This window comes from Schistocerca piceifrons, chromosome 1 (assembly GCF_021461385.2).
Source record: "Schistocerca piceifrons isolate TAMUIC-IGC-003096 chromosome 1, iqSchPice1.1, whole genome shotgun sequence".
In the NCBI taxonomy this organism is placed as follows: Eukaryota; Metazoa; Arthropoda; class Insecta; order Orthoptera; family Acrididae; genus Schistocerca; species Schistocerca piceifrons.
The window spans coordinates 919,949,478-919,973,628 of record NC_060138.1 but is presented as its reverse complement, the minus strand read 5'-3'; the positions used below and the strand labels follow the sequence as shown (position 1 = coordinate 919,973,628).

Below are 24,151 nucleotides of genomic sequence, written 5' to 3'. Positions count from 1 at the left end.
TAACTTTTACCTGCTTTTTGAAATGGAGGTTATTATTATTTTTGGTAGTTTTGAATGTTACGGTACGCAGTTCCGCTACAACAACGTTGTCGTCACTAATCACAGTATCCGTCACGATGCTCCCTATTTAGTCGTGAGTATTTGTTGCTAACGCAGGAGGCCAGGCATATTTTCTCAATCATTTACTCTCCGAGTGGACAACTGGGCTAGCTGTGCAAGACAATTTTCTGAGAACGTATTCTGAACGATTTCACTCCCAGAGTTACCAAACTGTGAACAATTATTCAGATAAAAGCATTTCTCCATTCTTTTATCCTTGCTTAGGACAACCAATTAACTTTGTCTCGACGGACGATGATCACAAAATACTTACAGCTGCTCACACGACACACAAGAAATGAAGGAAGGAAGATGATAAAAAACTGAGAAGGAAAAAAATAAACACACCTTGCGCAAGAAGTCAGCTTAGTATTTAAAGTATACTGCTCAGGGAACATTTTCTCAACATGGGCTTCCAACGCTCCCCCTTCTCTTCTTAATTAATACACGACGCACATAAGATGCTCTTTAGTGTGTTATCTACTGTATTAACCCATGTGCAGAGCTTCCTAGGTACGAAAAACTTTAGTAGTCATCCACCGAGTCAGGAACACATGTAATCGTTTTATGCATATTGTGTTACCTATATCATGATTATTATTACACAATCTCCAGTAAATTTATATTCTTTTTGTAACTACAGAGCTGAGCTGATTTACATCTATAAGAAGCATGTATTTCCTTTGTTTTCAGGATTTATTATTCAATAAATAAATTGGAGAATTAATGGAATACCTAGTATTAACTTCAGAATAGTACAGTACTTCTTGCATTTCATTACAATACAAACGTCTGAAAAATGAGATCGACAGGAAGTGCAAAATGGCTAAGCAGGGATGGCTGGAGGACAAATGTAAGGATGTAGAGGCTTATCTCACTAGGGGTAAGATAGATACTGCCTACAGGAAAATTAAAGAGACCTTTGGAGATAAGAGAACGACTTGTATGAATATCAAGAGCTCAGATGGAAACCCAGTTCTAAGCAAAGAAGGGAAAGCAGAAAGGTGGAAGGAGTATATAGAGGGTCTATACAAGGGCGATGTGCTTGAGGACAATATTATGGAAATGGAAGAGGATGTAGATGAAGATGAAATGGGAGATACGATACTGCGTGAAGAATTTGACAGAGCACTGAAAGACCTGAGTCGAAACAAGACCCCAGGAGTAGACAACATTCCATTGGAACTACTGACGGCCTTGGGAGAGCCAGTCCTGACAAAACTCTACCATCTGGTGAGCAAGATGTGTGAGATAGGCGAAATACCCTTAGACTTCAAGAAGAATATAATAATTCCAATCCCAAAGAAAGCTGGTGTTGACAGATGTGAAAATTACCGAACTATCAGTTTAATAGGTCACAGCTGCAAAATACTAACGCGAATTCTTTACAGACGAATAGAAAAACTGGTAGAAGCGGACCTCGGGGAAGATCAGATTGGATTCCGTAGAAACACTGGAACACGTGAGGCAATACTGACCTTACGACTTATCTTAGAAGAAAGATTAAGGAAAGGCAAACCTACGTTTCTAGCATTTGTAGACTTAGAGAAAGCTTTTGACAGTGTTGACTGGAATACTCTCTTTCAAATTCTGAAGGTGGCAGGGGTAAAATACAGGGAGCGAAAGGCTATTTACAATTTGTACAGAAACCAGATGGCAGTTATAAGAGTCGAGGGACATGAAAGGGAAGCAGTGGTTGGGAAGGGAGTAAGACAGGGTTGTAGCCTCTCCCCGATGTTGTTCAATCAGTATATTGAGTAAGCAGTAAAGGAAACAAAAGAAAAATTCGGAGTAGGTATTAAAATCCATGGAGAAGAAACAAAAACTTTGAGGTTCGCTGATGACATTGTAATTCTGTCGGAGACAGCAAAGGACTTGGAGGAGCAGTTGAATGGAATTGACAGTGTCTTGAAAGGAGGATATAAGATGAACATCAACAAAAGCAAAACGAAGATAATGGAATGTAGTCGAATGAAGTCGGGTGATGCTGAGGGAATTAGATTAGGAAATGAGACACTTAAAGTAACAAAGGAGTTTTGCTATTTGGGGAGCAAAATAACTGATGATGGTCGAAGTAGAGAGGATATACAATGTAGACTGGCAATGGCAAGGAAAGCTTTTCTGAAGAAGAGAAATTTGTTAACATCGAGTATAGATTTAAGTGTCAGGAAGTCATTTCTGAAAGTATTTGTATGGAGTGTAGCCATGTATGGAAGTGAAACATGGACGATAAATAGTTTGGACAAGAAGAGAATAGAAGCATTCGAAATGTGGTGCTACAGAAGAATGCTGAAGATTAGATGGGTAGATCACATAACTAATGAGGAGGTATTGAATAGAATTGGGGAGAAGAGGAGCTTGTGGCACAACTTGACTAGAAGAAGGGATCGGTTAGTAGGATATGTTCTGAGTCATCAAGGGATCACCAATTTAGTATTGGAGGGCAGCGTGGAGGGTAAAAATCGTAGAGGGAGACCAAGAGATGAATACACTAAGCAGATTCAGAAGGATGTAGATTGCAGTAGGTACTGGGAGATGAAGAAGCTTGCACAGGAGAGTAGCATGGAGAGCTGCATCAAACCAGTCTCAGGACTGAAGAGCACAACAACAACCACAACTTCGCTTTGAAGTTTGTAGCATTCGACTACCCGAAAATAATAAAGATAAGCAAGTTACTGGCTTGCTCCTACACTAAAAGGGGTATAGCTGCGTAAAAAATGCGTCATTAAAATAATCATATATCCCGTCTTCGTCTACATATAATAAGTTATTTCCTTGGTGATACCGCACTTTTATGAAGCATGTGAATAAATTTCCTTGTCGACAACATTGCCACATTTACAACTCACAGAAAAGTGGAAGATGAAATATGCTTCACTATCAAGTTATTTAAGTACATGGCAAATTTTTTCGACTTGTTCATAGCTTTAGAAAATTCCTTTCATCTATTAGGGGTCTGTTTCTCATTTCTTTTGTGCTAGTAAAACTCTGGCAACACTCTTCGCTAGTACAGACATTACGTAACACAGTCTATTCGTTCCAGACCATGCATCATAGTAATGAATGAAGTAACATCAAAAGTGACGCTGTGCGGAAAAGTTTTTAATTACTGTGTTTATATTAATGGTCGTACTCCAGGTAAACAACACGGAACAACGAATGAGCTTTGACATTAAGAATCTATAAGAAATTCTGTTAACAGCGAAGAAGAAAATATAAAGAAAGTAAGGTGCCACGACAACGACAAGGGCAGACGCATCGTTACCTGCAAAGTAAGCACTTCTACGGTGACGTCACGAGAGACCTATTACAAGAGATTGTTATTTCCTCGACTGGGCGTTTTTAAGAGAACTCTTTATTAATTAATTACTTGCATGGAATGAATAATGCTTCAACCAAAAAAGAAAGCTGACAAGCGGTAATTGAACTGCTGATTACATGTCAACGACAGATAGCCAGTTGGCAACTCTGTTGTACTACACGACAGATCAATCAAAAGGTTTCAGCTGCTAGACAGGAATTTGTAACTGTTCCCTTGCCTAGTACAAAGTGATGTCTGCGTGATTGTGCAAGGTATCCATGTAGTTAAGTTTAAGAGTAATATTATACGTCATCTCGATATTTCAGGTAAATTACTCCTCATTATTTTTTTTTATATCGTAAGTCCTATGAAGAATACACTGAGGTGACAAAAGTCATGGAATATCTCCTCATATCGTGTCCGACCTCCTTTTGTGGGGCGTAGTGCAGCAACTCGACTTGGCGTGGACTCAACAATTCGTTGGAAGTCCTCTGCAGAAATGTTGGGCCAAGTTGTATCTACCAACGCTCATAATTCAGAACATGCTACCGGACATGTATTTTGTGCACGAACTGACCTCTAGATTATGTTCCATAAATATTCAGTGGGATTCACTTCGGACGATCTGGGAGGCTCAAAATGGTTCAAATAGCTCTAAGCACTATGGGACTTAACACCTGAGGTCATCAGTCCCACTAGACTTAGAACTGCTTATAGCTAACTAATTTAAGGCCATTACACATGTCCATGCACGAGGAAGGAATCGAACGTGCGACTGCAGCAGCAGCGCAGTTACGGACTGAAGCGCCTAGAAACGCTCGTCCACAGCGGCCGGCTTTTTTCTTACTGGTGTTAGATCTAGGAGGTGAACAATTTCCAGTCAATAATCGGTTCAGTTGAACCATAGATCCCAGTCCATTTGATGTAAACACAGCGCACACCGTAAAGGAACCACACTAGCTTGCACAGTGCCTTGTTGACAACTTGGACCCATGGCTTCGTTGGGTGTACACCAGACTCGAACCCTGCTCTTAGCTCTTACCAACTAAAAACGGTACTCATTTGATGATTCCACGGTTTTGCAGTAGTCTAGTGTCCAACCGATATGGTCACGAGCTCAGGTGAGCGCTGCAGGCGGTGTGCTGTTAGCAAAGACACTCGTGTCGGACGTATGTTGCCACAGCCCATTAACGCCAACTTCTCCGCACTGTCCTAACGGATACGTTCGTCGTATGTCCCACGTTGATTTCTGTAGTTATTTTACGAAGTGTTGCTTGTCTGTTAGCACTGACAACTCTAAGCAAACGCCGCAACACTCGGTCTTTAGGTGAAGGCGGTCTGTCACTTCGATGTCTGTCGTGAGAGGTAATGCCAGAAATTTGGTATTCTTGATACACTATTGCCACGTGGATCTGGTAACGTTGAATTCACTAACGATTTCCGAAACGCATCTAGCACCAACTTCTCTTCCGCGTTCAAAGTCTGTTAGTTCCCATTGTGCGGCCATATTCACGCCGGAAACCTTTTGACATTAATTAGCAGAGTATAAATGACGTCTTCGTCAGTGCACTACTCTTTCATACCTTGTTTACGATTTACTATCGCCGTTTGTGCATGTGGATATAGCTCTCCAATTACCTTAGTCGCATCTTTGTATTTGTCATTACGTGTGGTCTTAACGCCATAAGAGTTTTCCTTCTATGTCAGCTGTTTCGTATAAAGAGGATTTGATGTATCGCATTTGGTAACCTTGAAATAAAAGGACAGCAACCTGAACAGCACACTTTTCGATAAGACTTAGAAAAAGCACGGCTCAAGGCAATGTCCAAACACCACGTGAGTACTGTACGTAAAGACAGTTGTTGTGTATGACGGCAGCATCTCGATTTTCCGCATCTCACCATTTCTACAAGTTGTGTCGCAAACGCTTCGTGAATGGTGTTATAAGAAGTATAGAACAAAAGTGACAAATTAAATACAATTATTCGCCTTTGAAATGCGATCTCTTGTTCTGTATATAATTTCGACTAAGTTTGTAAAAGCGTCGGGCTCACCATATTTTTGATCCGATGAAAGAATTGACGTCGAGCGTTTTTGAATAACTGTCGAAATGTGAGGGCGGACGTCTATGCTACACGACCGTGTCACCATAATAATGATTTTCAGAAAAAAATGGATCTCGACCACTCATCTTATGAAAACTCCAGCTGCGTAAACCATATCGTCGTATGCGTTTCAGTCAGTATGTGCTGTGCGGGACAACAGGCAACTGCTTTCTGTTTACCCACACTCTTCCGAATGGGAAGATTTTGGAAGTAATTAACTTGTGTACGTCAGTAACTGTAGCTGTTATAATCACTTGAGAGTGAATTCGACCGAAATCTTGCGTTATATATATAAAAAAAAGTATTGGAGCTGCAGCTTGGTGTTTGCTTCCCACCGCAGCGGGCACAAAGGCATGTGAGACAGAAAAATGGAGAACAATGTGGTCTCATTCAACGCTGCGAGTGCCTCGCAGGTCAGAGAATGACGTAAGATGGTAGTGCAGTGTCGTTATCCAGAGACACCTATGCCGCCCAAACACTGGCACGAATGATGTAATTGGGTTACAGATTGCAGCAGAAAATAACGGCAACTCTCTTGTCTCTTGCTTGAGGTCAACAGGAGAACAACTGTTTCTGCTGGTGAACTGCAACATGTAACAAACTATCGCTGCTGACCCCATTTATAGCTCCTACTAGAGCTCATTACTTTCTCTCGATGTACAGCTGGATATAACGACTGGCAAACCAGTGTTTAGAGGTGTTTTTAGCCGTTACGAGGACAAACACCGGTGTGAGTTCAGTGAAAAGTGTTATATTGGTGGTGGAATCAAGTGTTCTTTATCTTGGTATGTTTCGGCAAGAAGCACTATTATTGGAGGAACTGGAAGGTGGTAATTACTCACATTAAAAATGTAAACGCATTCTCTTACATATCTATAGTAAGTCATAAATTTCCATATAGCGTGACTACACACATTTTAACACCTTAATATGGTTTCGTCATTACTGAGAGAGATACGTCTAGCCAAGACGAATAAACTGTCCAAATGCAAAATTAAAAGTAAAATTAAGAAGATAGCTGAAAAATAATTTAATTTCTTGTTACTAATATTAATGAGAACTTAACATGAAATGACGTTTGATTCCAAATCGTCTAATTTCAACCACTTTCCTACTCGGCCATTACTAGTTTCGATAAAATTTTACGTGATCATTCACACATGTCCCCAACGAACATTCGCAAAGTTTAACCTTCGTCGAAGCAATACCGGCCGAAATATAATCACTAGTCTTACACAGAGCGAGCGTGAATTTCTGGCGAGTTTGAGCTACTATATATAGGCAGTATTTTGTAGGAAAAAGAACTTTGGCCGTCTTGTACAACGTTATTTGTTCTCTTAAGGGTAATAATGAAAATAATTTTACGAGCCATATTTAGACAGAAAATTTTAGGCAAATTCACAACAACAACAAATATCGGCACCCGAAAAAATTTCCAAGTTTTGGCTTCTTACAGCTCAGAGAATAAATGTATGAAGAAAGCATAACTTGCCATGTAAAAATCAAACAACATAAAGTTCTTATCTATAAAGTTCCATTTATGTACCACTTTCCAACACTGAATAAATTAAGTGCAAAATCTACGATGTTGTAAAGTGATAAAAATGCGGTAATTTCGACCTCATTTTGCGAAGCCTGTGTTCCATAAAATTCTCATGACATAGCTCATTAGAAATAACATGGTTTTCAGCCACAAAACAAGGTGTATTTTATTATCCAACGCTAACTAACGATGTTAGATAATTTGAGTCAAAGTTGGGGGCAGAAATAGTGACACGACAAAATGTAAAATTTGAATTCTTATGTCTTGTAGAGTAAACGCATGCTGAACAATAAACATAATAAGCAACAGTCCGATAGGACAGGGATATGTAATACAAAAGTTCATTCACTTACTATTTTTCAATAACCTATGAATTCGTTGATAAAATGGTGCTTTTAGTGAAAAGGTGGAAATAGTGTATATTCGACACTTCTTTCACGAATGCCGTCTTCTTTCAAGCTAAAAATTGAGAATCATTCGAAACAGCGTGTTTTAAGTCCTGTCAGAACAGTGGGCTTAATTTCCAACAACTGCTAACAATGTTTCATAAATTGAAGCCTGAAAAACCAGGCTGCGAATAAAATTTTTAACTTTGGCTACTCAAATCTCATTGATTAAAGGCGTAGTAGACATGAATCATTGGACAAAAGAACTTAGAAACATAAGAATTTCCAGTATAAAATATCAGTCACGTACTGTTTTCCGAAGTTTTAGAAAACTAGTTAAAATTTTACTTTCGCAAAAAATCCAAATCCAAATCACTCACAACTTGTTTTAAGGAAATCTGTTATTCATAATTTATTTCAAACGGGTCACAGTTGGAAAGAGCATATTTTCAAGCATTAAAAAAATGGTTCAAATGGCTCTAAGCACTATGGGACTTAACATGTGAGGTCATCAATCCCCTAGACTTTGAACTACTTAAACCTAACTAACCTAAGGACATCACACATAACCATGCCCGAGGCAGGATTCGAACCTGCGACCGTAGCAGAAGCGCTGTTCCGGAATGAAGCGCCTAGAACCGCTCGGTCACAGCGACCGGCGTTTCATGCATCCAAAAAACCACGTTTGATTTTCCTAAGTATGTTAACAGTACCTGAAAACGACGGACACATGTGAGAGAATGTGTCACGGCTACAAGCCACATTGAAAGCTACCTGTTTCCCGTGTTTATTTGCACCTGGTTATTTTTTTTTGTATTGGCATGTAATATCTCACTATACTGCGTTGTTCCGTCTTGACATTATCACTACCGGATCAAGAACAACCCAACTGCCATAAGGGTCATGCAATACCAGCCACAGGTGGGTTTCTCTATCCAGGTTCCCACGCCTGTAATTTGGTTTCTTAATGCACTTTCCAACGGCTTGGCTGAAAATTATTAATTTATTGTTCAAGATACTGCTCAGGGCTCCCTTGGGAATAATCGCAGTCTGCGTTATATCCTTTTGTAGTTTATTACGTTGACGAGGGTCTGTTTCCAACTGTCAGATGTTACGTTATTTCAGATCGCTTGCAACGCTATAGAATGTCTCGACATGTGTTTATTCGAAAACTGACTGACTTTTTGTCGACTCAAACAAAGATAACCAAAATATAACATTTCAATTATGACTCAGCAGCACAGTATCAAAATTATAAGAATTTTGTCAATCTGTGCAGTTCGAAAATGATTTCACCATTGATACGGAATTTTTTTTGACATACGCCGCCGAAAATCTCTATGTGATAGAACTAGTGGCAAAACTAAACAACTGGGTACTGCATGTTTCTAATGACATTGGATTTTGTTGCCAGAGTATCTAGCGCGAGCTTTCTAAGTGTGAAATTAACAGAGCTCTTACTTAACTGATACGTTGACAGTACGTGTGATAATGAATGGTGGATCGGGAACGTTATTGACATGTAAACGGATTAAAATGATGTACTAATAAAATATATGCACCCACAAGGCCCGGCTCCTTAATTTTATTTGCCCGAAAGCCTGGATGCATCTTAAGAATTTGTGCAGTTGTCTGGCGCGTCAGACGTTGGCGATCCGGACAGATAGCCCTATACCGCTGTAATGCTTTCACGGCATTGCCTTTACATTCGTGATATAAAATTAGTATATTCAACTTCTCCTCGTTGGTGTACATGTCTGCACGCTGCGACTGGTGAAGCAGAAATGAGCGGTCTGCAGCGCACATAAATAAACAGGCAAATATGTTGACATTCTGACACAGCGTAGTACGGGTGCTCTTCTTGGCGGTGTTTCCACCTCTAATGGCGTTGCCGGCCATTCTGCTTATCATCTAGGGCATTAGGACATTTCTCAATTTTTTTTTTACAACCGGTCTCAACGTCAACATTAACAAATGCTAAATCACTGCACTTGTCTCCTGAAGAGCTATCGAACACAGTTACAAAAAGTATACGGTTACATACTTGCTTCAGTATCTCAGTTGACACCACTGCTAAAAAAGGGCACGGCCGACTTCCTTCCCCATCCTTCCCTAATCCGATGAGACCGATGACCACGCTGTCTGGTCTCCTTCCGCAAAACAACCAACCAACCACTGCTAAAACATTAAAAAAAAGGATACATGACCCTCGACGCTCTGCCATTTGCCGAAAACCGCGTTTCAACATGTATAACCGTTCACGAAATAAAAGCAGTTTTACATCTTACGTGACTCGCCCTGTACACTACACAAACTTGAAACGGCCCAGACTGCACACGAATGCGGGAGACTCAATCCAGTCAGTCCAGCTGAGCACCTCATCAGATCGTTCATGTAAACTCCTGATACCACCAGGGAAACCTCTGTTAGGGCACTGATTTACACTGTAGCTCACTGTCTCAATATGACCCGAGTCACATATAATGTCAGTGCAAAAGCCGCACTTGTGCACATTGTATTTGCACATGCCTTCTCCTGTCCAATATCTTGTAAGCTTCACCCACATCTCTCTAGTACGATGAAAAGCCGGAACATTAGCAGTTGGTTTGTCAATAAGTTCATGGTTCCGAGTCTCTCTGGTTTGGCACCCACGTTTCTAGTCGGCGTCCCAGTTTAACCCAGTGCAGAAAATTTGGACTTCTCCTTGGAATCGTGGTCTTCAGGATAAGAGGCTCACCTAGGGAGCGAGAGTAAATCTTTCTGGAGAGGGATTGTCTCATTTTCACAAATTTGCTTGCAAAGGTTATAGAGAGCAGCCTTTCGACGAAGGTGAGCTGGATAGATGTTCGTTAGTGTTGGCAGCCATCACGTACGTGTAGACCTGACTGTGCTTCTTATGATTCTCATAGCTGCATTCAAATGAACGTGAACTTTCTTCACTTGCGTGTTGCGGAATCAAATTAGTGTATAATATTCTGCTGCAGAGTATGCCAACGCAAGGCATGCTCCAAGGAGAACTGATGTGGTTGGTCCCCAAGTACTATCTGCCAGCAGCCTTACTAGAGTCATTCTTAATTGTAACTTTTTAACTGTTCTGGAAGGGTATTTATGATACGTCAGCGTTATGCCTAACGGGACACCGAGGTATTCTGGGTTATCGTTGCACTTGATTATGCCAAGAGTGCCAAAACGCGCGCTAAGTTTTACTGATACTAAACGGTTAGAGATGACACAATTTTGTTTTAGAAACATTAAGTTTAAGTCGCCATGTCTTAAAAGATTGACACAGTTTGGTGAGGCTCTTCGTCAGGTGTTCTTCACACACTGAAAAATCCCCATTCTGATACGAAACTACAAGGTCATTTGCTTCTTGGAATTTCGTGTGGTGATACTAATCCGTTCAGGGACACACTATACTGATGGCAGAGTGACAACCTTGTGATGTTGCTTCGTGGATGGTACCTTCTATGGCAGGAAGCGCGCGCGGGTCTTGGCACTCGCAGAACGTTGCACTGCGCTGACGGTCTCCGGCGCCTATCTAGTTGTTTGAAAAGGACTGTAAACAATGCAGTTGTTTCAAACGTAACGCTTTCTTCGTAATATAAAAATGTAATACTTTCTTCTGTAAACATTATGTCTTACGTATCTCCTGTATTTGTATCAATAACGCCTGTGTTAAGACGAAAGTCATGTTACTGTGAGTGCGACTTCGAGCTCTTACATGACGATGGCCTGAGAATAAGGAAGCTGGTTGGTAATTAAACAAATAATATTTGCAGAACATCAGCAAAGCGTTTCCTTATTGATGTTATTGTCTCTTTCTGTTAAGCACCGGTGGAGAATTCAGGTAATGTTAATTCATGCTGTACTTGGCCATTGTCCTGCGGCCATGCATTACATCGATCAAGTGCCAGTAGTAACAGATGTTTTTCTGTACTATTTGCTGAAGATAGTACTCCGAGTTGCTACATCTTTCTGCTTTCTTTCAATTTACCGGGTGATCAAAAAGTTAGTATAAATTTGGAAAATAATGAACCACGGATTAATGTAGATAGAGAGGTAAAAATTGACACACATGCTTGGAATGACATGGGGTTTTATTAGAAGCAAAAAAAGTATTGCTAGACGAATTAAAGATCTCTTGCGCGTTTTGTTTGGTGATGATCGTATGCTCAGCCGCCACTTTCGTCATGCTTGGCCTCCCAGGTCCCCAGACCTCAGTCCTTGCGATTATTGGCTTTGGGGTTACTTAAAGTCGCAAGTGTATCGTGATCGACCGACGTCTCTAGGGATGCTGAAAGACAACATCCGACGCCAATGCTTCACCATAACTCCGGATATGCTTTACAGTGCTGTTCACAACATTATTCCTCGACTACAGCTATTGTTGAGGAATGATGGTGGACATATTGAGCAGTTCCTGTAAAGAACATCATCTTTGCTTTGTCTTACTTTGTTATGATAATTATTGCTATTATGATCAGATGAAGCACCGTCTGTCGGACATTTTTTGAGCGTTTGTATTTTTTTTTTGTTCTAATAAAACCCCATGTCATTCCAAGCATGTGTGTCAATTTGTACCTCTCTATCTACATTATTCCGTGATTTATTCAGTTTTCAAATTTATACTGACTTTTTGATCACCCGGTATATGTAAAACGTCAGGACCAACTTCAGATAGGTGGCTTCTTTTGAGAGAGGTTTCACAAAATATCTTGCCTAGTCTCCAAATCTTTCATGTTCCGACAACCGAATTGCCTTACCTGTGCCTGACTGATTAGCACACATTTCAGGAACGGTTGCAAGTAAGTATATGCACACCACTCTGTGTCAAGGATTTTATAGTATCTTTTCTATTTAATAATAACTTAGACTCACATAGGAAAAGGAAGAAGGTATTTGGCTAGGCGACTATTACCCCGCCACGCAGTCAGGATGTTCGTCGGTAACACGCTACCTGCGTGGCGAGGTGAACGCGCAGAAACTGGAGTAGCGAAGGCGGTGTGCCTATATAGGGACGAGGGTCAGTCGGCGTATCGGGCGCGCTGTGTACCCTGGCGGTGTACGGTCAGGCCGCGGCCGAAGGTCAGCCGGTGCCGCCGGCCACGCCCCTCACACGGCGAGCGGACACGGCTAGCTCCGTTCCGTGCCAAACGACGGACCGTTATACCGCACCAGCAGCTGCGAACGCACTGCTGCTCACGAGTTGGCTGCTCGACCAGCGTCAGAAAGCGACACTCACCCGGAAACAAACTACCTTTGATGAAAGCCGCCCGTTTTATGTAAGCAACAACGAATGGCTGTCGATGTGGCTAGCGATTCGCACAATTTGAAATTTCTAGTACTCCCTAAAGTTGCTAGTGTTCATCAAGATGAAAAAGACCGAAACTGCCATTGCATATTAGCGATGAGTGGTTAGTCTTCTAAATTGTCATAACCTTGGTCACTAGAATAAACGACAGGTGTCGAGCGCAGATGGTGTGTGAGCTGCGGCGACACCACTAACTATCTCGCCTCAGTGCACCACATAAAGCCTTAAGGAAAGACAATGCATACAGGGTATCTCAAAAAAATGTATGCACCCTTCTTACGACTGTAATACTAATATTTATTAAGTTACAGAAAAATTTCAAAATGAAAAATATTGGAAACAACTACAGAAACCAACCAACCATTTTTCGGAATTGTTGGCCGTTGTGGTTCAGACACACTTAGATAATTTAATGAATTACTGCGCTGGTACACCCCTTACTTTATTTGATTTTCAAACAGCTGAGCAAAACTGAACGTACTAAGACATTTCTGTCTTTACTGATTCTGATCATCACTAAACTGACACACAATATTTTTAGCGCAACGCAATCTGACTTTTAATAATCCCTACAAAAGAATGGTCCTGACTAACAATAACCTATACCTTTCATAAATCACTTACCTCACAAAAATCTTCGTTACTAGAACTACTGCAATACAGCGAGCGCCAATATTGCCAGCTAAATAAAAGATTCTAACTACTGAAGGCGCTAAATACTGATGGGCATAGTTAGCAAATGAAAGATTTTGATAGAGAACAAACAATGTATTTACCTTAATAGTGTTCAAAACTCATCACACACACACACACACACACACACACACAAATATATATATATATATATATATATATATATATATATATATATATATATATATATATATCAGTTCATGATATGAAGAATTAGAAATTTACTCTTTCTGATAGACACACGTCCAAGTACTCCGCTTATAGTAACTTCTCAAAACTCTGGCATCTCTCTCTCCACATCCACCACTGCTGACGGCTCACCTCCAACTGCGCAACGCTACGCGCTGTTCACATCCAACTGCCCAACACTACAACAGCGAATATTCCAACAATGCCAACCACCCATAGACTGCACCCAGCACAGCCAGTGATTTTCATACAGAGCGCTACGTGGCGTTACCAAAATAAAAACCTAAACAGACTACTTACACGCTGACCGATGGAATTAAATAATTTTCTAACTTTCGCAATTGGTATTTTCGTATACTCTTTTTCACTGCTTTTAAATCCTTTATTGCGCCTGGTTTGTGCTATAAACATTGTGCTTCACATACCCCCATGGAAAAAATCCATAGGGATCAAATCTGGTGAGTGTGGAGGGTACTCGGTACTGCCTCTGCGTCTCCTCCATCTGTCCTGTAGCTGTTCGTCGAGGTAGACCCTTACGTTACGGTAGTGTGGAGGTGCTCCATACTGCTGGAAATACCATTCTCCATGCCAAAGCGTCACTTCGACGCGTGCCATGGATTATACCTGCAGTAAGCTCAGGTATTTTTCATTAGTCGTTGTACGCCCAGAAAAGAAGGTCCAATCAAACCAAATACTGATAAACCACACCACACTGTATCTCCCTGTAGGCTCACGTGGTGTTTCACCCTCACGTAAAAATTTTCAGCAGCCCAGTAGGTACAGTTGTGACGAATAATTAAACCATTTCACTTAAAACTTCCCTCATCACTCCGAACAACCATGTATGAAAACTGTTTTTCCTTGTTGAGACCACATATAAAATTGAATTCTCGTGTCATGATCATCTTCCTTCTCAGCGTGAAGTACTCTAGAAATGAAACTTTTCTATTCGATACGCTTCGAAATGCGATGGACGCTCGTTTTTGGAACTCTTGTCTCTTGAGTCGCTTGCTGCACAGACGTTATAGGAAACTGATGAAACATTTGGATGACTTCTCTTTCTCTTGTAGGACCGTTGAATGATTGTGGTCTTCCTGACTGGCTCTTGTTTTCTTCTTCCCTCGACTTAACTCGCAGGTGAGTAAGTGGTAGTCATGCTGGTGCGTCTCTTTGAAACGTCATTTTGACCTGTCTTTGCACTTCACTTATGTTCTCAATCTTCAAGTAGCACTTCAGAATAAACTTCCTTTGCTCGAAGTTTAGCCTGCCTTCAGTCATTCTTCAAGTGATCGCACCTGATAATGGAAAAGAAATTGTAGTCATGAGATGTAAAAGAGTGTACACATTTTTTGGGACAGCCTGTAGATGTTTAACTTATCACACTTGTGAACTTTATCTATTAGTTAAAAACACCACCACAATTTTCTTTATTTAGACACAAACGCTATCTTACGCTATGTAAGATATACAATGTAAAGACTCCACCCTTGCAATATCCTCACATGACCTTCCGTTACACTGTTCTTTCATAACCACTTGTTATTTACAGTGAGAAAAAGAATATATAACCACTTTTTGAAAATGTTTTATTTTGAGTAACTCTGTATTACACTGAAAGAGAGAGACCAAGGGAGACGATCATGTAATTCTGTATTCTTTGTCCATAATTTTCTAATTGAAGGCACATCCATGCATTATTGCGTACGGAGCATTGCTTGATTTCATAGTTAATTTTTTTTTCTTCTACCAATCACTTCAACAATCGGCAATAGGATCAAATAATAGAGCTGTAATGTCATGGGTCAGGATCGATGTGAGTTAAATGTTTCGTTTGTCCTTGTGTCGTGGACGTGGTAAACTATCTGACCTCCTTACTATATCATAAATAGGATGATAGCCGAGCGAATGCAATGCATCGTGTAAACAGCTCATCACAACAACTCCATGTAAAGTGAATGATCGGTGCATTGCAACAAAAAAGCGTCACAGGGAGACAAACAAATCAGAAATGTAGATAAACTGGTTACATTTATGTTTCGAGGATCGCCCAACCACGATCAGTTGTAGGAAAATTGTTTGTTTCTGAGATTCAGATCACGTCTGAGTTTAATGTCATTTATTTATTCTAAGATCTCGACACGTACCACGTTAAAACGGTAAGGAATAAGTTTCCAACGGAATGACCACAATGTCTCGTAAAATTAACTGAGAAATTGCTCCAGCACAACATTTAAAAAGTCATCTAAAGTACTGAAACACAGAGCTCTCTGAGAACTCAGTTTAATCAAGAACGTCCCGCTAACACTGTGAGAAGGTAATTCAGTTACATGGAGGACTGCTTGGGAAAGCAGCTAGTAAGGCAAAGTAAACGAGTCCACGAACCACCAAACAGCACAATAAATCAGCCAATACAATTAGCGTAGCAAATCACGCAAACTCTGCGCTGCCCAGAAAGTTGATGGCGCTCGCGCCGATGGCCACCAGATAAAAATCGCCCCAATCGGCGTCACCAACCTTGTGTCCCATACGGTGCCAGGACAAGAAGACTTGCTCCACTACGGGAGGGTCGCAAGTGTCCGAAATTATCCTTCTCTAAACCTACTCCCCACTGTTTAGAAAACACGTGAAGGAGATAACTCAAAGCTACTGCCAACGTGCTCACCGAAACGTTGCTTCATTTACGCGAACCTTGCAGAAATTTCCCATTCATGGCTTATAGAACGCATCATAATATGAAAGAAGTTGGTATCAGGTCCATTTTTTCACGCCGAGGCTCTCTGACAGGTAACACTCATTTGAGTCGATAGCAAAAACTAGTGGGAAGGGCAACGAATTCTCTCACTGTGTCGTAGCAGAGCAGTGGCGGCCCCTTCTTAGATCGGCGTACAGGGAGATTAATTCGTCACGCTCAATGATGGAATGGCTCATCGCCTAATTTCCTTCAGAGGAGAAAACTGAATCTGGCAACAAAGAGCTGAGCAAAGGTTTACGGCAACCGATTTCTACATATTGAAATGTTCTGGAGACCCATGTCCCTAGAGCTCTGTGACTGATCTCCTGTAGTCAAGACAGACCACAGGACGAATATCTGGGCACGCTCATTTCTTATTGAGGTAGCAAGCCATTTACTCTCCTCAAAATAGCCGAGAAACAAGCAGAAAAATAGTCAAATATCGCACGGTGATAAGTGACCTGTCATGTCACGATGTTTACGTGTACAACTTTTGTTATTTCTTTACGGTAAATTCGTTTTTGGTACCCGATATTTTTTCTTATTGTTAGGTTCAAAACTAAGTCCTAAATCAACTCTGGAAGATGGGAGACACCGATCTGGAACAGCATCAGTCTTCAACTTCTATTTCAGAAGAAGATTCAATAGCCGGCCAGGGTGGCCGAGCGGTTCTAGGTGCTACAGTCTGGAACCGCGCGACCGCTACGGTCGCAGGTTCGAATCCTGCCTCGGGCATGGATGTGTGTGATGTCCTTAGGTTAGTTAGGTTTAATTAGTTCTAAGTTCTAGGGGACTGATGACCTCAGCAGTCAAGTCCCATAGTGCTCAGAGCCATTTGAATCATTTGAAGATTCAATAGCTTAGTTTTCAAATAAATTTTATAATATAAGTCAACAAAATCTATTTAGCATGGACAAGCGTTAGCAATTGAAAAGGTATCGGTACATTTACAAGCATCTATTCGTTTCTGATTCTTCTAATTTTTCTTGTAAATCACGTGAAACTTAATTCCTAACTTTTTCGCTGTTTGCAGTGGTTAGTACAGCTTGCGACTGCACTTCAAACCATTATTTTTCATCAAGAAAGTTCAAAACATGCTCTCAGAATCCTTCAACACTTTGATAGCTATAGAGAAGGTGTGCACTTAATCGACAGTCACCGAGACGAATATACATTCAACTAAACAAACTTGTATTCACTCAAAAACTCCATGACAGCGCAGTATGGCATTGCAGCGAGGGCTACAGGGCAGCGGCAGGTTCGGCTGTGATATCAGTTTTGTAGCTTCCTCCTGCGTGTACACTTCGTCTCCCCAACCGTGCTTCCTAGTAACATGATTGAGACTGACAGACAACAGTAAGAGGAACTTTGGCTGGTTGATCAGAGTGAATGTTCATTCCAGGAGACAAGAATGTTCACTGTAAGCAACAAAGCGGATAGCACTCTCTTACAATCCTAAAGTACCTAAAGTGACATTTTTCCTCATTCTGATCTAATAATTCTTTTATCAGCGGCGCTACCATCACGATGAAGTAGAAACCATTATCTTTTAATTACAGTTTCTAGTGATGGTTCTTACGAAGAATGTATAGAGTAGTTAGTGTCGCGACACTCAATTCTAAATTCATGTTACACATAACCTAGTACCATATCACAGTAAGTTAACAAAACGCGGCGGAGATATCGTCACTAGACATGTGAGAAGAGACAAGTCCGAGTTTAATATATCATCCTTAAAATTTCATATGGAACTGTTGATCATACAACTCCACACTAAACAATCAGTAAATTAATTTCGAGATCCTGAACTACTTACAGATATCGGGTGAAACATCAAATCAAATTTACTACGGGTAGTACGCGTCATTCTAGATTACCTACCATATCAAATGGAAAACTCTCCAACCTTAGCAGCTGATAAACTACGAGTCTTACAGTCTGTATTGACTGATGAAAAAGTAATTTTACGCCCGTAATGGGACGCTGAAAAGAAATTTCTTTCGATCACCGTGGAACTACAGTTTGAGAAAAGCAGCTCTGACGCAAGAGAAGCAACTGCGCACAATGAGAGAAGCATCTAGGCGAGTTTTCCGCCTCTGTTTATAATGTGAAACTACTGCGAGTGTACAAACGAGAAAACAGGTATAAGTGACGACCGAGGAAGGAAGCTATGGCTAGTCGCCTCTACATACATGCTTTAATCAGATACATGAGACCTCCCAACATTTAATTCGTCTGTCTCCGTCTTTCTGAGAAGCCCAGAGTTCTACGATTGAGGTTAATTTTGTATTGTGGCAACCGCTTCATCTAAGAGTACCACCTACACCCAAAGCCCTTATTATTTGTTGCATCTAGTCTAATTCCTGTTTTCCTCTGTAGCTTAGCTTCACAGAAGTTGTTCCCTGACAGCTAAACACGTGTCCTGCCACGCTGTCCCTATATTTAGTTACTGGTTTATACAATTGCTCTTCCTGCAGATTCTGCGGAAAACTTCCTCATTTATCAGTCCGGATAATTTTCAGCATTCTTCTGTACCATCATATCTTAAACATATCGAGTCTTTTTGTTTCCAGTTTTTCGACAGTCCATCACTTACTTTCATATAACGCTGTAATCTAGGCACACTTTCAGTTCCTCAAGTTACGGCCTATGTTTGATACCAGTACACTTCCTTAAGTAAGGAAACTCTGCTTTTTATATCTCATAGTTGTCCGTCAAGCATTATTTTGATGATTCCGAGATATCGGAATTCATTCTAATGATGAGTTTCTCACTAATCGCAATTACGCTACTCATCAACACTTTCGTCTTGCTTCGGCTTACTCTCGATGCATATTCCGTTTTCGGTAGACTGTGCTTCGCATTCAAAGGGTTCTGTAATTCATTTTCACTCTGATAGCAGTTTGTTCAGAGAATCTTATCATTGACATCCTTTACGCCGGATTTAGATTCCACTCCTGAACTTACCTTCTTGCTTCTTCGATATAGAGTTTGAACAGTAGAGGAGTAAGTCTATAGCCATGCCTCAGGCTTTTTTTAATGCGAGCAGTTCTCTGTTGGTCTTCCATTCTTATTGTTTTCTCTGGGTTCTTTTGTATTTCTCTTGCCCTGTAAAGTGTAACTATTTACCTGAGGATTTAAACCGCGTATCATTTTACATTGTCGACCTTTGTCCTAGGTCGACAAACCCAAGGACAACATTTTGATTATGTTTAAACTGTTATTCTAGTTATGAAACGTAACATCAGAGCTATCATTTCGTTGCCTTCACTTTCCGCAAAAACAGACTGGTCGGTAACTAACAGATCCTTACTTTTGTTTGCCATTCTTCCAAAACACTGCTCTGGTCATAACCTTGGTTGTATGGGTTTCCAGGCTGAATGTGCAATGGTTCACGAAGTTATCACTCTCTAGGAAATTGTGTGGATAACATTTTTCAGAAAGTATGATGTAATGTCTCCAGTCTCCGTGATTCTGCAACTGAATAATCGTTTCGTTGCTACAACCCCCAGTGACAGTTAAAAATTCCTCTGGAATGTCATTTATACGTTTTTCCTTGTTTGATAATATACCTTCCAAACCACTGAAAAACTCAGGCTCTAACAGCGGATCTCCTACTTTCTCCAAATCGAAATCCATTTATTCTTCTATCACAATATTAGTTTCTCCATTTCGTAGAGGCGTTTGGTGTATTACTTAAATATTACATGTTCTCCTTCTGCATTTAGCTAAAAGACTGATTTTATATATAGATTATATAGAGTGAGATGTAAAGTACAACCATGTGATGCAGCATATGGCATACGTTTCAACGGACTTAGATCCGACCATAATAGGAAGATTGAGATATTAACGAATGGAAGCTATAATTATATTCAGAGTGTATTGCCTACTGAAATCTGTAACAAAAATGATTGGTACTCATTGTTTGATCAGTTACAGCTGCCGGTTCTAAGACTTTCATGCTCGCACTCATTCGTAATTCTTGATGGAGTTGTGGAATAGATTACATGTATGCAGAAGCAAACTTAAATAGAATCGAAAAATTTTGTTTATTCATTTTGAACGGTGAGTCTTGGACGCTGACGCCATACAGCCGAAATTCTACTGCTGACCTCTCTATATGTATAGCATCGCAAGTGGTATTATTTGAGTTGAAAATTAACACATACTGAGTGGGCTCCGTTTTCTGAAATATCAGCACACGGTCCCCAGATTAATGTTACACTCAAACGAGAATCGAAATAGAATTTTAGGAAAGCAAACAGTGCTAATTATCTAATATTTATACAGAGGTAATGTTATACATTTGACGTGTCGGAAGAGTGAAATAGCACGGAACTATAAATATGTTGAATGAAGCCACGGTGGGTTAAATTTCTTTGAAAGACTCGGGCTCCATAAAATGTCAATCGCTGAGTACTTGAACTCGGTGACATGTAAAATTTCAATGTAAATTGGCATTTACATCGTACAGTAGAAGAGTCGATGGGAAAATGTTTTGCATTTATAAGGACGATGCTAAGATTACATTAACCCTAAAATAAATCTCCTTGAAAAATTGTTGCAAAGTAATTTTAAGAAACACACATCACTCGAAAAGTCTGTGCAGTGATAACAAAATTCAATAACGTACTTCTGCCGCCACAGTCTACAAAAACCTTAGTGGAAAGCTTCTTGGATATTATTGTTCCCCTGCAGGCAGAAAGGGAAATGTAGTATTTTAAAAACAGTAATAAAAGAGATTGATATGCTTCAAATGAATGGTATATGAACACATTTACAATTCAATGATGAAAAATGGATTTTGAATATATTTTTAAAATAGCACAAGGTTTTGATCAAGTAATTCACATTTTAATATTCAGCTTACCAACAGCAACAAAATACAACTTGTGATAGCTTTTTAATGGGATTTTAGTAAAAAGTGTAATACCTCAAACTTTTTAACTGTATGAAAACCTGATAAACATCCTTGAAAATCTGATTCATATCGTCCTTTTTAATTTTAATCTTGCTTAGGAAAGGCATTTGAGCTCCTTCTCATATTACATTCTGAGTAGAGGTTAGAATATTGTAAAATGTTTTCGCGGTCATAATACGGCTTCCGGAAGGAAGTAATATCACTGAATAATATACATTCTTCTCTGTGGAAGGTCATCCTCTACTTTATTTCCTCGATAATTATGGAACAAATCGTTACACCTCGGCACCCTAAATGTGTATCTACCTGCCGTGGAAAATATCTGCATCGTAGAACAGCTAAACAACTTATATGAGCTTCTCTCTGTACTTTTTCAAGCCTAAAACTTTCCCTGATTTCTTGCCGCATAGATTCTCACTGTGTCTGCAACGTAATAAATCGTTCTTCCATCTTCTGACGAGGTGCCGGTGCCTCACAGTCCGTCTCTTTATACAAGCGTCAACTTCAGATCTTCACTTCCCGCCCTTGTACTCCATGACTATTGTATGCTATACCAGAGGCATAAAAGGAGGCTTTACCCTTAAGTTCCAAGCCTAGCGCCACCGTTTCTCACGGACGTATGCACTGGCGAAAAATCTGGTCATCGTTCTAGGTACCCACGTGGGTCACTGTAATCACCACAGGCTTATTGGCTTATTCTTGATATTTTTACACCATATCACTGTTCACCAGAGTTCCCTTTCAGGAGACTCTATCGTTACTGGAACAAACTTTCGAACATCATGTATCAAACTTGTTCTGTCACTGTTAAGGTCAACGCACTGCCTTTATGATGGGTCTACGGTGGCGCAAAAAACATAAGCGCGAAATTAACTGTCGAACGATGCGCCACTGTCAAGCAACATAGGTCGATGAAACTTGGACAATGCGTAGAAAGAAATGCTACAATACAGTACCCTTCTAATAAAGGGTGAGTTTTTATATCTTGAAAAGAAAACTAAATATCTCAAACACTGTGCATCGGACTAAAACACGGAAAAATGCATGTTCAATGTTATTTAATAAAGTATTGAACCCCTGCCCCAATCCGACTTTTTTGGGGGGGAGGGGGGGGCGACAGTGAAATCTTAAATAGGAACATCCCATGTTTGTGGAATCGGATTCACCAGGAGAAAATATGTAACTATTTGTCTCACTTTAACAACATTATCAGTCATATTTTACGTCATGAACTCGGTGTTCCCTTGTACTAAATTTGGTATGTGAAGTTTATGACTTCTTTACATGTGTAAATTATGGGCAGAATGTTATTATAACTGCATGTGTAATCTGTAGAGAACGTGTACCCGATATGCTGTTGTGGAGGCGCTGGCGAACAGGCTTGACTGGGGTCCATAAATTCTAAGTGCAGCGACCAAGTTGTGTGAGCGATTCTGGGAAGCAGTGGATAGTACCTGCAGACGGCTTCTGGCCATATCACTCTCCTACTTCCAATTAGGATCGGACAGGGGGGTGCCGGTTCACCAAACGTTTCACCTGGGTCAGGCGACCAATTGGTGCGATGTTGGTGAAGAAAACCATTTAGGAGAGACTGCTGTAAACTGAGCCTTTATGCAAAAGGATGAGAAGTCATAACACTCCGTGCATTCTCGTGCTAGGAGCTCGGACAATATAGATAGAGTGGCTGGTGCACGTGTTTAGTGGAGAGAAGACTGTAACTCCCCTCACCTCTCCCGGTTCTTTTAGCGAGCGGTGAAAATTTGTATTTCATGGGTGTGTCTGTCTGGGAAGTTTAACAGCCTTCATTCAGAAATTGGAAATGATCGGCATCGAAAGATTAGATCTCTCCGTAAATGACGGACTGTTACCACGGGAATGACACTTTCCTAGTCCAAAAATCTTCTTTTTTCAGACAAGAGACATCTGAAGTCGCCGATTGGCTCCTCTCAGGTTCTGCAGAGTGGAGGCTTACTCCTCAAGTGTGGGAACTCTGGTGCTGTATCTGGATTGGTACCATGCCAACAGAATACTCAAGGGAGGAGGTTCAATGAGAACAGGATAGTTCGATAGGTTTGTGCAATTTGGGGGCGGTTTCGTTTTTCCTAATTTGGCTCCCGTACAGAGGCTTCGTGGAAAGTGGTGGTGATTCTTTGCATTCTTCAAGTTCTGGTCCTCCCCTGGGGGAGAACTTCAGGTCTTTCGCTTGTGGGTGAGACTGGAGGTCTGTATCTTGTGGTGGTCTAAGAGTCAGTGGCAGTTCCCAGAGGAACTGCAAATCACCTCGGACATATTGCGTGTCACGAGGGTGAACTTATTCGTCCTGAGTCGGCCGTCTGACGTTTGACAATTCGAGCATACAACGTCGTGCCTGTGATTCAAAATGGTTTGGCCAAACCAGCGAACGGGTACACTTCACACTTAAATCTGCCGGGATTTCAGGTCTGGTATAGGGAAATTTCCTATGGGGGAATTTCCCAGGTCGCGTAGTTCGCAGGTTTTCACTGACGCGTCAGAACATTACAGCTGCCGCAGTGCACCGCTCCTCGCACATAGCGCGCCGTTTTCTGCTGACGGCTGAATCAACTTCAAGGGGAAGAATAATGCTGCACCGGCGTAAGGTTGTTACATGATATTCACAGCTCCCTGTTCTCAGGTGAACCATAGTTTGTGGTATACTTGATAGTAGTTGACTTCATTTGAACAGAACTGGGCCTCACAGTGGAGTCGTGTAAACAAAATCGCATTCCATTGTAAAAGGGATTAATTCAGGGCAAAATTTGTATAGCTTCCACGTCAACGTATACTTTGCCAATCAAACACCATCCCTTTTCTGAGTTGTGTCTGTCGCTTTCGTGTAACATTTTTCAGC

At 40.8% G+C, this 24,151-nt stretch overlaps 1 long non-coding RNA gene across 1 annotated transcript in view; it reads left to right on the top strand.

Moving 5' to 3' along the window:
* The first annotated feature begins 6,165 nt into the window (after positions 1-6,165).
* The window catches only part of LOC124805537, a 41,130-nt gene continuing 23,144 nt past the window's right edge, over positions 6,166-24,151 (top strand). Inside the window, exon 1 of the long non-coding RNA XR_007017454.1 lies at positions 6,166-6,235. This is a non-coding gene — a long non-coding RNA (uncharacterized LOC124805537). The remainder of the gene's footprint in view (positions 6,236-24,151) is intronic.